The sequence below is a fragment of the Formica exsecta genome, unplaced genomic scaffold, assembly GCF_003651465.1.
Source record: "Formica exsecta isolate Colony F162 unplaced genomic scaffold, ASM365146v1 scaffold122, whole genome shotgun sequence".
NCBI classification, from domain to species: domain Eukaryota; kingdom Metazoa; phylum Arthropoda; class Insecta; order Hymenoptera; family Formicidae; genus Formica; species Formica exsecta.
This window is the reverse complement of record NW_021848556.1, coordinates 2608717-2618542: the sequence shown is the minus strand read 5'-3', so window position 1 is coordinate 2618542 and position 9826 is coordinate 2608717. Positions and strand designations below refer to the sequence as shown.

Here is a 9826-nt window from a genome sequence, read left to right as displayed (position 1 = left end):
AATTTCATGAGGTGTTAAAGCATATAATACTTAAACAGCAAAAAAAAAAAAAAACAATATGTTGCTAATATTTATAAAATATAAAAATGATAGAAGAATCGATAATTGTGTATTACACGCATTTAACTATAAAAATATATTTACATCTTCTTTAAATATTTATCAATTAAAAAGCTTTTAAAAATGACGTGTGGCCATTGGATTTTTAAAATATCTATGTTTAAACAGCAACATGATAATAGATATATTAAGCTATCGTCGTTGAAATATAGATTTTTAGAAATGTAACAATTTCTATCATATATATATATTCTTTTTTTATTTCTATTTTTTATCTCTTCTTTAAGTTTTACATTGTTGCGTAACAGAAATTTATGTTTAATTTTATCCAAATTATCTATAAAAAAATAGTTTATTATTAAAATATGTACGAACCAAATATATTTTAAACATCCTCAACTCTAATACTGGTTATTCATTTTGTTGCTTTATAGAATTTATACTGTAGAATTATATATATAATTATTAGATTGTGTAATATCTTTTCCCTTGGTTTATTTTTGCGAGAAATGAATAATATAACTCTGCGTGCTTTTCATTTCGTTTCTCTTTTTATTTATTTTATTTAGTTTATTTTATTTAATGTGATTTGTCAGTTATTTTTATTTTTGTTTCAATTCCATAAAATATATTCACATTGTTATGCTGCTCCGCGAGTTTCTATCTCTAATTTCCATCACAAATTTTTGATCTCGTAAAAATTAGTGGCACTATAATATGCATTACGTATGCTGGAGTTAAAATTTCTTTAAACTGTTTTGAACTTTATCTCATATGCATATATACACTTTTGAAAATAGGATGAAAATGATGATATATTGGTTGCTAGAGGGACAAATCTAATTTTAAGATATAACACATATAAAATACTACTATAAACTATTGACTTGAATTTTTAATTAATTAAATATTGCTATTACTAATAATAATTATTTAATATTGAAAATTTAATTTTGTAGAATCATTATAAACAACAAATTTAATTATTCATTAAAGATAATAATTGAAATTTCGAAAAATTATGATATTTGATTTCTCCTGCTGCACCTTGGCCTAAAGACACATATATGGACATGTGCATCATTTTTTCTGAAACTGTAGATCAGTTGTTAAACTACTGAAATATCTATCTCTATTTCTTTCATCATTGATTAAATTGATGAAATTGTTAGATGTTGATATTGATTGAGTGACATGTTTAAACGACTGATTTGGGAAAAGCTACTGATGAGTCTGTCGTTAACTATCATTGAAGTGACAATAGCTAAATCGCTTCTGACATTTGATCAGTCAACCGGAAACTTGATTAGTGGACATAATCGACGAGCTAAGAATACATAATCATCCATCCATCAATAATCTCGATCAACACAATCGACATTTCTGTGAATGTTGAAATCTGTGAATCGATTACATCCTTATTACATACTTTACTATTATATATAAATATATAAATAGTAATAGGTGCAGATCGTCATGTTAAAACATAATCGATAAAATATACGCATAGAAAATGATAAACTAGTAATATTATGACAGCGCGTTTATAAAGCAAATCATTAAACATTGTATTTTTTTAGAAGGTTTTTCTTAGCAAATATTTCTGAAAAGTCTTTTGATTATTTATATAAAATTCAAATATTATTGACATTTTCGACACTTTTATTCAGGAAACATATCGATCTTGAAAAAATACACTTGCGAAATTTAGCGATCTGTACATACGGTGCTCGCGAAATGTGTTGCTAAGTGAGATTATCGCTTTAGTTGGCAAAATTGCAAAGTGTAAAGTATAAATTCCTGGCGTACAAATTATATCAGTTAATAACCAGAGCGCACATACATAACGCGTAAGTAGATAATCGAATTAATTGCGGCGCTCGCGTTCAAATAAATATATCCTCGTTCTCGCGCGATGAAACCGTGCTGTAAAATTCAATATAATGCGAGATATAATATACATATCGCGAGCGCGCGTGTGAGATATAGGCAATATGCAATTTCCGCTCATGGCCGATAACGTGTCATCGCGTAAATAAATAAAAATGGTGTCGTCGTATGTTGTTGGCGGAACGAAATCCGGTCGAATTTACAAATCAGTGGGACGAGAGTGAATATTTAATTACGCCATTTGTTTATCCCATTCCGCCGAATTGCTAATTCGTGCAGTCGAGTGTCCGATATTCTCAAACAATAAGCGGCCCCGTGGATTAAACTCCATTTATATTTTTCATTATAATGATCAAATTATCGCGTCGTCCTGACGTTTATTTTGACTTCGTGGCGTTACGTTGTAATTTTATTTAATGTTATTTATCGTGATAATGGGAATGAAATAAAATTCGTACTGGATCGCTACGCAAGCAATGTGAATAACTCAGAATAATATAAGCTATATTTGAAATTAATTCCAATTAATTTTCTAGATTGAAATTAAATTTGTAAAAGTGCAATTTAATTTAGCAGAACATACTCTTCAACCGCGCTATTTAAAATTAATTAATTGGGATTAATTGATATGTTGTCGATGAAACTTTAACTTTTTTTATAATGTAGCATCTTATAATAAAATATACGATTTTAAAAGCGTCTTATTTATACATGAATCATAGTTTCATCCCTTTATCTTTTGATCGATATACAATGTGCCTCAAGATTAATACCTTTAATTAATAAATATTATTAATTTGTAGTCGATCTTTAATTTAAAGTAACCTGCACAGATTGTTAACATATTAAATGTATTAATAACTTTAATATTATAATCATTAATATGTGTGACTGTCAAACGTACGGATTAGCCGAGATCTCCTCGTGGCTCGATTATCTTATTTGACGAAGAGCACTTCGTGAATCACATGTGCATTAATAACAAGATCGGGTATTGTTCCGTGACTGATCGATATCGCACATTGTGCGAGTAAAATATGCAACACGTGTTACTTAATGGATATGTTTCTTGAATAGGATAGCTCGTGATATTAATAGAAAAATTCATTCACAAAAATTAATTATTTATTATTCATTAACAGTATGGCAATATTAGCGCAAATCGATCTTAATTTTATCGCATTAATTTTTTAAGAACAGACTCTTTAATCAGATTATAATCCCTCAGTTTAATTCGGTAAAAAATTTCACAAAGATTTTTGCACTCTTCTCCTCACTTTTTCTAATTCATTTTGAAAGAAGGATTGCGTGCAATCAGATACCCTAAATTCGATGCGTCCGCAAAAAAATTCTTTGCTCGAAGCAATGTCAGCAATAACACAGTGCTATGCTACGCTAATCAAGAACGTATGCTATGAACGCTAATCACATTTTTATCGTTCCTACTATAGTTACGTTGTCCGTTTACCTTGACTGATCGAGAGAGTTCAAGTCGCTTTCGATTCGGCCGACTATAACATAGCTTGATCGATCTCCTTTCGTTGCTCGATAATGGAGTACGAACGAGGTGCCTCGATAATGGTCACGAATTTTGCATCGCGTATCGTAGATTCGTCGCGAAAATTTCCATCCGTTGCGAATAACGGATTTTTGTTTACGATATGCTGTAGGCAATTTTGTGAAATTTTCAACGAAAACAACTTGCGTCGTTAACACTGTATTTGTGCGACGTACCCCGTGTTTGGCGCTTTTTGCCGCTATTCTGTGCGACGTCGATAAAAGCGCCGTTCTATCTAGCACGAAGAAGTTAAAAAGCTCGCGTAAGCCCGTTGTGCCCGATCCGGCGTGTTCATGAATAATTCACAATTTATTGAGTTTTAATATCAATAACGATGCGATCACGGATTAATCGACTGGCTCGACTGGCATGACTGGCCAATATTTATATACTTTTCTAAGCGACCTGCCACGACGCATTGATCCTTTTTTTTTCACCGATACGAAATTATTTATTTCTCTGTGACGTCTGTCGAATGTGTTTGGTAATTTTCTCGAAATAGTGTGTAAATGGCTTCATCAAAGTTTTATCATTTTATTCCATTTTCGAAAAGCCCACATACGAAAACAACAATAGTACACCAAAACGTAATGCAGATGTAACCAAAACAAATAAAATCGTCAATATATCGGATTGTGAAAAATCACAATTTGCGATGTTGCTTAGATATACTTGTTTTATTTTTATATTTATTAAAGATATGTTTTGTGGAAACGATTCTACTTTGGAATTTTACCTGCGATAACGGATTACGGCGATCGATTGATATGATTAATTATAAATGTTCACACGTGATACATTCCTGAAGATAATAGCCAAATCCTCTATTCTTCTCTTTTTTACTAATGGTATTGCAAGACCGTCGCTGATTACGCGATACTCGAGATATAAAATGTTAGGAAGTTTTATTCGATTCTGAGAAGAGATTGTGAAGTCCGATTGAATGATTATTTGTGTTCGAGAATTTTTTTATATAAAACCATTGATATTGTAATTTTTCTTAATGAAGACTTACGTGTGTGTGTTTATATTATAGTACAATATTATTCTTTAATTGCATGTAATTTAATTTGTTTAATTCGTGTAAATATCGTGTAATTGATTAATTTATCAGATATTTAAAGAAAAAATATTCATAAGTGATATCGTAATCACCCATAATTTATAATTATTTCGAATACATCTGGAACTGTAATTTTTAAATTCTGAACTTGGGCTATCATTTTATATAAAAGTTTGATTTAAAAATTTTTTTTATAACAATTCAGATCGGGAATATCTCTCTCGCTCAATATTCTTGTTCAAATTCAATAGCAAAGAGTATTTAAAACAATGGTTGTGCACGCGCAGTGGAATTGTTGGATGTGCGAGAAATTTTCGCAACTTAGAGAAATGATCGACGCGCGTTGTTACACGTGTGCAAAACATGTTTTGTGTCAATGACTTACATGACCTATTTGCAATCGCATTCAACGTCCTCGTTTTCCCTGATTTCGAATAACGACACGCTTGCTGGTGGCCGATCGTGCGATACAAAACGGCTCATCCGCCTTCTCTGCTCCCCCCTTTCTTTCACGATCGATTTTGATTTCACGGCCAGTTTCACGGAAATTAAATCATTGCACAATCGACGAAAATGACGAATCACTTTGTCATAAATTCATGCGGCGCAAAATCCTCACTATTCGTCCCCGCCATATAGAGATCGTTTAACGGTACTTTATCATGATAGATGTGTCTCCCTTTTAGCGTTCCTTCAATGAACGTGCACGCGGAAGAGACTTCATGCGATTGACGATATACATATATATATATAATAAGGGTGGTGTGTGTGTGTATATATGTATGTAGCGTATCGAGACCAGTGAATTGCACAATCGACGAAAATGACGAATCACTTTGTCATAAATTCATGCGGCGCAAAATCCTCACTATTCGTCCCCGCCATATAGAGATCGTTTAACGGTACTTTATCATGATAGATGTGTCTCCCTTTTAGCGTTCCTTCAATGAACGTGCACGCGGAAGAGACTTCATGCGATTGACGATATACATATATATATAATAAGGGTGGTGTGTGTGTATATATGTATGTAGCGTATCGAGACCAGTGAAAGACGAATCAAAGTTCATTTTAGCGTATTGAATTAAGTAAAAAAGCGCGTATGTTCACATACGTGCGTATTTCACGATTGCGGCATTAACAACATTACCTATTGATTAAGTATGGATAGTAACGTGATAATTCATTACTTTATTCGGCTTATTTCCTTCGTTATTTTTCTGACGTGCCGTTCGTTACATCTATCTCGTGGCGTTATCTCAGTCGATTTAAACGATTATTACGATGCAGTTTTACCGGTTTTTACCGTCCTTGATTTATATCGATAAAAGTTTGCGCTGCAGCGCTCACTCACCTGTCAAATTTTGCTCACAACTGTGACAGTTAAAATTTACCGTCGAGATGCAGAGACGTTCAATCTCTCTGCAATAGACTTCACGGGATCGTCTGTAACGAGAAGCTCTTTATTAAAAGCTGCTGAAATATGCACGCCATTCGTTGACAGAAAAAATATTTCTTTAAGTGACTTTTTTTTTTGAGCGACAGTGTAATTTACTTTCCTCTGCTTCATCCATCAACTCTGTATCAATCATTAATTTTGAAAGTAACATTTAATTGACTGAACGTTGATATGATGTATCATAAAATCGGTAATATCATAATTAACACTAATATAATAGAAAATACGTCTTGTATCAACAAATGTCAAAAGAAAAATAATAATTAGCAAGCAACAAAAATTTTGTATAGACACTTTAAAACTATAATCTTTAGATTAACTTCACTTAATATATAGATTCTAAGAATTTGCTTTATTTTGTTCACGCAAAAAAAAAAAATTTCTCGGTATCTTATAAAAAATAAATTTAAAAAACATACCACTATCTCGTTATCGATGAATCAATCCAACTTTTACCGTCCTTGATTTATATCGATAAAAGTTTGCGCTGCAGCGCTCACTCACCTGTCAAATTTTGCTCACAACTGTGACAGTTAAAATTTACCGTCGAGATGCAGAGACGTTCAATCTCTCTGCAATAGACTTCACGGGATCGTCTGTAACGAGAAGCTCTTTATTAAAAGCTGCTGAAATATGCACGCCATTCGTTGACAGAAAAAATATTTCTTTAAGTGACTTTTTTTTTTGAGCGACAGTGTAATTTACTTTCCTCTGCTTCATCCATCAACTCTGTATCAATCATTAATTTTGAAAGTAACATTTAATTGACTGAACGTTGATATGATGTATCATAAAATCGGTAATATCATAATTAACACTAATATAATAGAAAATACGTCTTGTATCAACAAATGTCAAAAGAAAAATAATAATTAGCAAGCAACAAAAATTTTGTATAGACACTTTAAAACTATAATCTTTAGATTAACTTCACTTAATATATAGATTCTAAGAATTTGCTTTATTTTGTTCACGCAAAAAAAAAAAAATTTCTCGGTATCTTATACAAAATAAATTTAAAAAACATACCACTATCTCGTTATCGATGAATCAATCCAACTTGAACAAATACGTGACATCTGAGAGACTTTTCACTTCTGTTACATCTAGAATTATAAAGTTATCATCCCGGTGAACAAATATTTTCAATCATAAACTCGGCATCGGACAATGAATCCAGCTTGTCGATGATTTCACCGAATGATAATGTCGACTTTAATCCTCATTCGAAACTTCGTCAGTTGAGTTTCAATATTTCCATGATATTCAGTATTCGAAGTCTTTATACTCGGCCTTAGATTCATACGGTTTCCTAGTCTCGCTTGAAGAATTTGAAACTAAAGTGAATATATTTTTCCCTTTAGAAGAAAAAGTTAAATCTTATTAATTTTTATTATAATTATATTTTACGTTACTGAAATATTTCGGTTTTGTTCTGCATGCAAATATATTTAATTTGTTGTATATATCAGAATTAAAAGAACAAACATTTTTTTGAAAAATTGTCACATATTTTTCACAAAAGTCACAGCTTTATAACAATTTCATCAAAATTGATGAAATCGCTTAAAACATATGATTATAGATTCACAGATGGTGACGATCATTTTTCAATGCAAAACAATTTCTCAAGAAATATGTAAAATTCAAAGTTGTTGAATAAGAATTCACTATCTCAATGGCAATCTTATTAATATTATCTGCAACGTGGACTGACACGATAAAAACACGAGTTTACGTAATGATAATAGCGTGTTTCTACTTTTATTCACAATCTCGACAACATAGCTTGGAACAAACTCGTCTAGTTCGTCACAGTCAACTGTCGCGACGACCTTCTCGTGCGGAAAATAGAGCTCACCATTACATCAGAAGCACCGATTATGTTGGAAACAATCGATGCATCCGCAACGATTCTTCTCTGTAAAAGATTGTTGTTTTTTCCTTGGAAAACGTGACGAAAACGTGACGAAATCACGACGTTCACCGCGTTAAAATCGACCTGTTCGGCCGATTGCGTACGTTGCGACTCGCAAAGACCGGTGCCGGATCACTAGTATATATAAATCCTGTAAGAGAGTCTCCCTCTCTCACTAAAATATTTTCCCCCCCATATGTGATGGTGTGCCCCTCCAACATTCTGCTTGCGATCATTCCTGGTCGCTTGTTCTCTACGTGAGCAAAATCGTTCGATTTCGACAACCTGATGATGCATAACGTTGCGAATATTCCCTTAAGACGCGCTTTCCTTTGACAAAACGCTCAATACATTCCACAATAAATTCTAACTCTCGTTAGAGCATGCAATACGCGCCATCGTGCACGACATATTGCGCTAACGGCGCAATCCCCCTCGTTTAAGACACGGTCTGAGTTTTAATGAAATTTAATACAAGCTATAACCTCTGATTTTTTTATCGCTTCGTCTTTGCGTTAGAGTGTTTTCTGCTTCAAAGCAGATATTTTTATTTTTGCCATCTGCCGAGAACGTTTGCCGCACTTTTATTCCCATGACTATTTTATTCATCTTACATTTAGTGCAGAATACGAAGTAAAAATGTTGCTTTTAGCTTGTAGCATATAATGAATATTAGGAGAAATAAACTGGAATGTGAATTTCTTAAAACTTTACATCTAAATATCAATGTTACATTTCATTACTTCAGATAATGACGTAAGTTAGATCTCTTTTAAGCCATCTACTCGATTTGCTCAGATAACTAGGAGACTGGTGGGATTAAATAAAAATCGTTGGATCTTTGCAAGATTAATTCGGTCTATTTTTATCGTTTCTATCGTTAGACGTTAATGCTAGTCAGATTAAATTGAAGTATTTTGTTTTCTCATACCGCGCAAACTTCTGTTATCAGGCATATTATCTGATAAATTAACAAAAGTCGATATATTTGTGGTTTCATCTTGATTTTTTCAACCAATATTTCATATTTAATTTTTCTCGATATTAATTATATCATTAAATTGAAAGCTTGTATTCACCGTTAAAAATGACAACGCAATATTATATTTCTGCGAAATCATATTAGGTAATATTCTCAACTTATTGTTAAACGTTTAAAAAGACGGCGCTTGTATGTGGTATATCTTATAAAGATCATTTGAGTGAAATAAAAATTGGCGTGCGTTCTATTGTTCACTCGTAGATAGCAATTTGTTAATTCAAGAGATGAAAGATCCTCTATGTGTGTGTGTGTTTTGTATATATATGCATATTAATACGTATTGAACTATTCGCGTGCGTGCAATGACATGTGTAGTGACAACATGACAAAGCAACAAATCGGTAGATTAATTGATGTTTATTGAATTCAATTGAGTCCACTACATGTCAAGTTGCGGTCAATGAAAGTCATTAAAAATTTATCGTTATATTTAATGCATCAATGATGTGAAAACGAGTGCTTATTATAAGTAATCACTAAAATAATTTTGAGCACGCATCTTGTGTTTATTTAGCAAATGTACATGTCAATCTTTATCAATAAAACGTCAATCTCTAAAACGGAATTTCCACAAAAGTGGAAATCCTTATCATCGAAGATGATAAGACCTAATTTAATATTGATACGAGATTATATCTGTGAGGGACATTAACAAATCACATTGATATTCTTCAAATTTGTTTATTCTATCGTACATTTTTTTCAAATTTACAATATGTAGCAAAATTAGCATTGAATATATTTGATTCAATTATGAAATAAAGAAAAAGCTCGGATATATAATTCTTTCAAATCTATGTGATTTTTTTATTTAGAAAAATAAAGAACGTAAATAT

The 9826-nt window shown here is 32.0% G+C and overlaps 1 protein-coding gene across 2 annotated transcripts in view; it reads right to left on the bottom strand.

Moving 5' to 3' along the window:
- LOC115244643 (cystinosin homolog) overlaps nucleotides 1-8090 on the bottom strand; it is a 24265-nt gene extending 16175 nt beyond the window's left edge. Inside the window, exons 1-3 of one of the 2 annotated variants that reach the window (XM_029822469.1) lie at nucleotides 7892-8090; nucleotides 7060-7388; nucleotides 6535-6626 (exon numbers count right to left, since the gene is read on the bottom strand). The gene's annotated coding sequence lies outside the window, so the exon portion shown is untranslated. Of the gene's footprint in view, nucleotides 1-5925; nucleotides 6018-6449; nucleotides 6483-6534; nucleotides 6627-7059; nucleotides 7389-7891 lie in introns of those variants that run through there. The other variant, XM_029822476.1, reaches the window with a different exon arrangement.
- Nucleotides 8091-9826: the final 1736 nt, after the last annotated feature.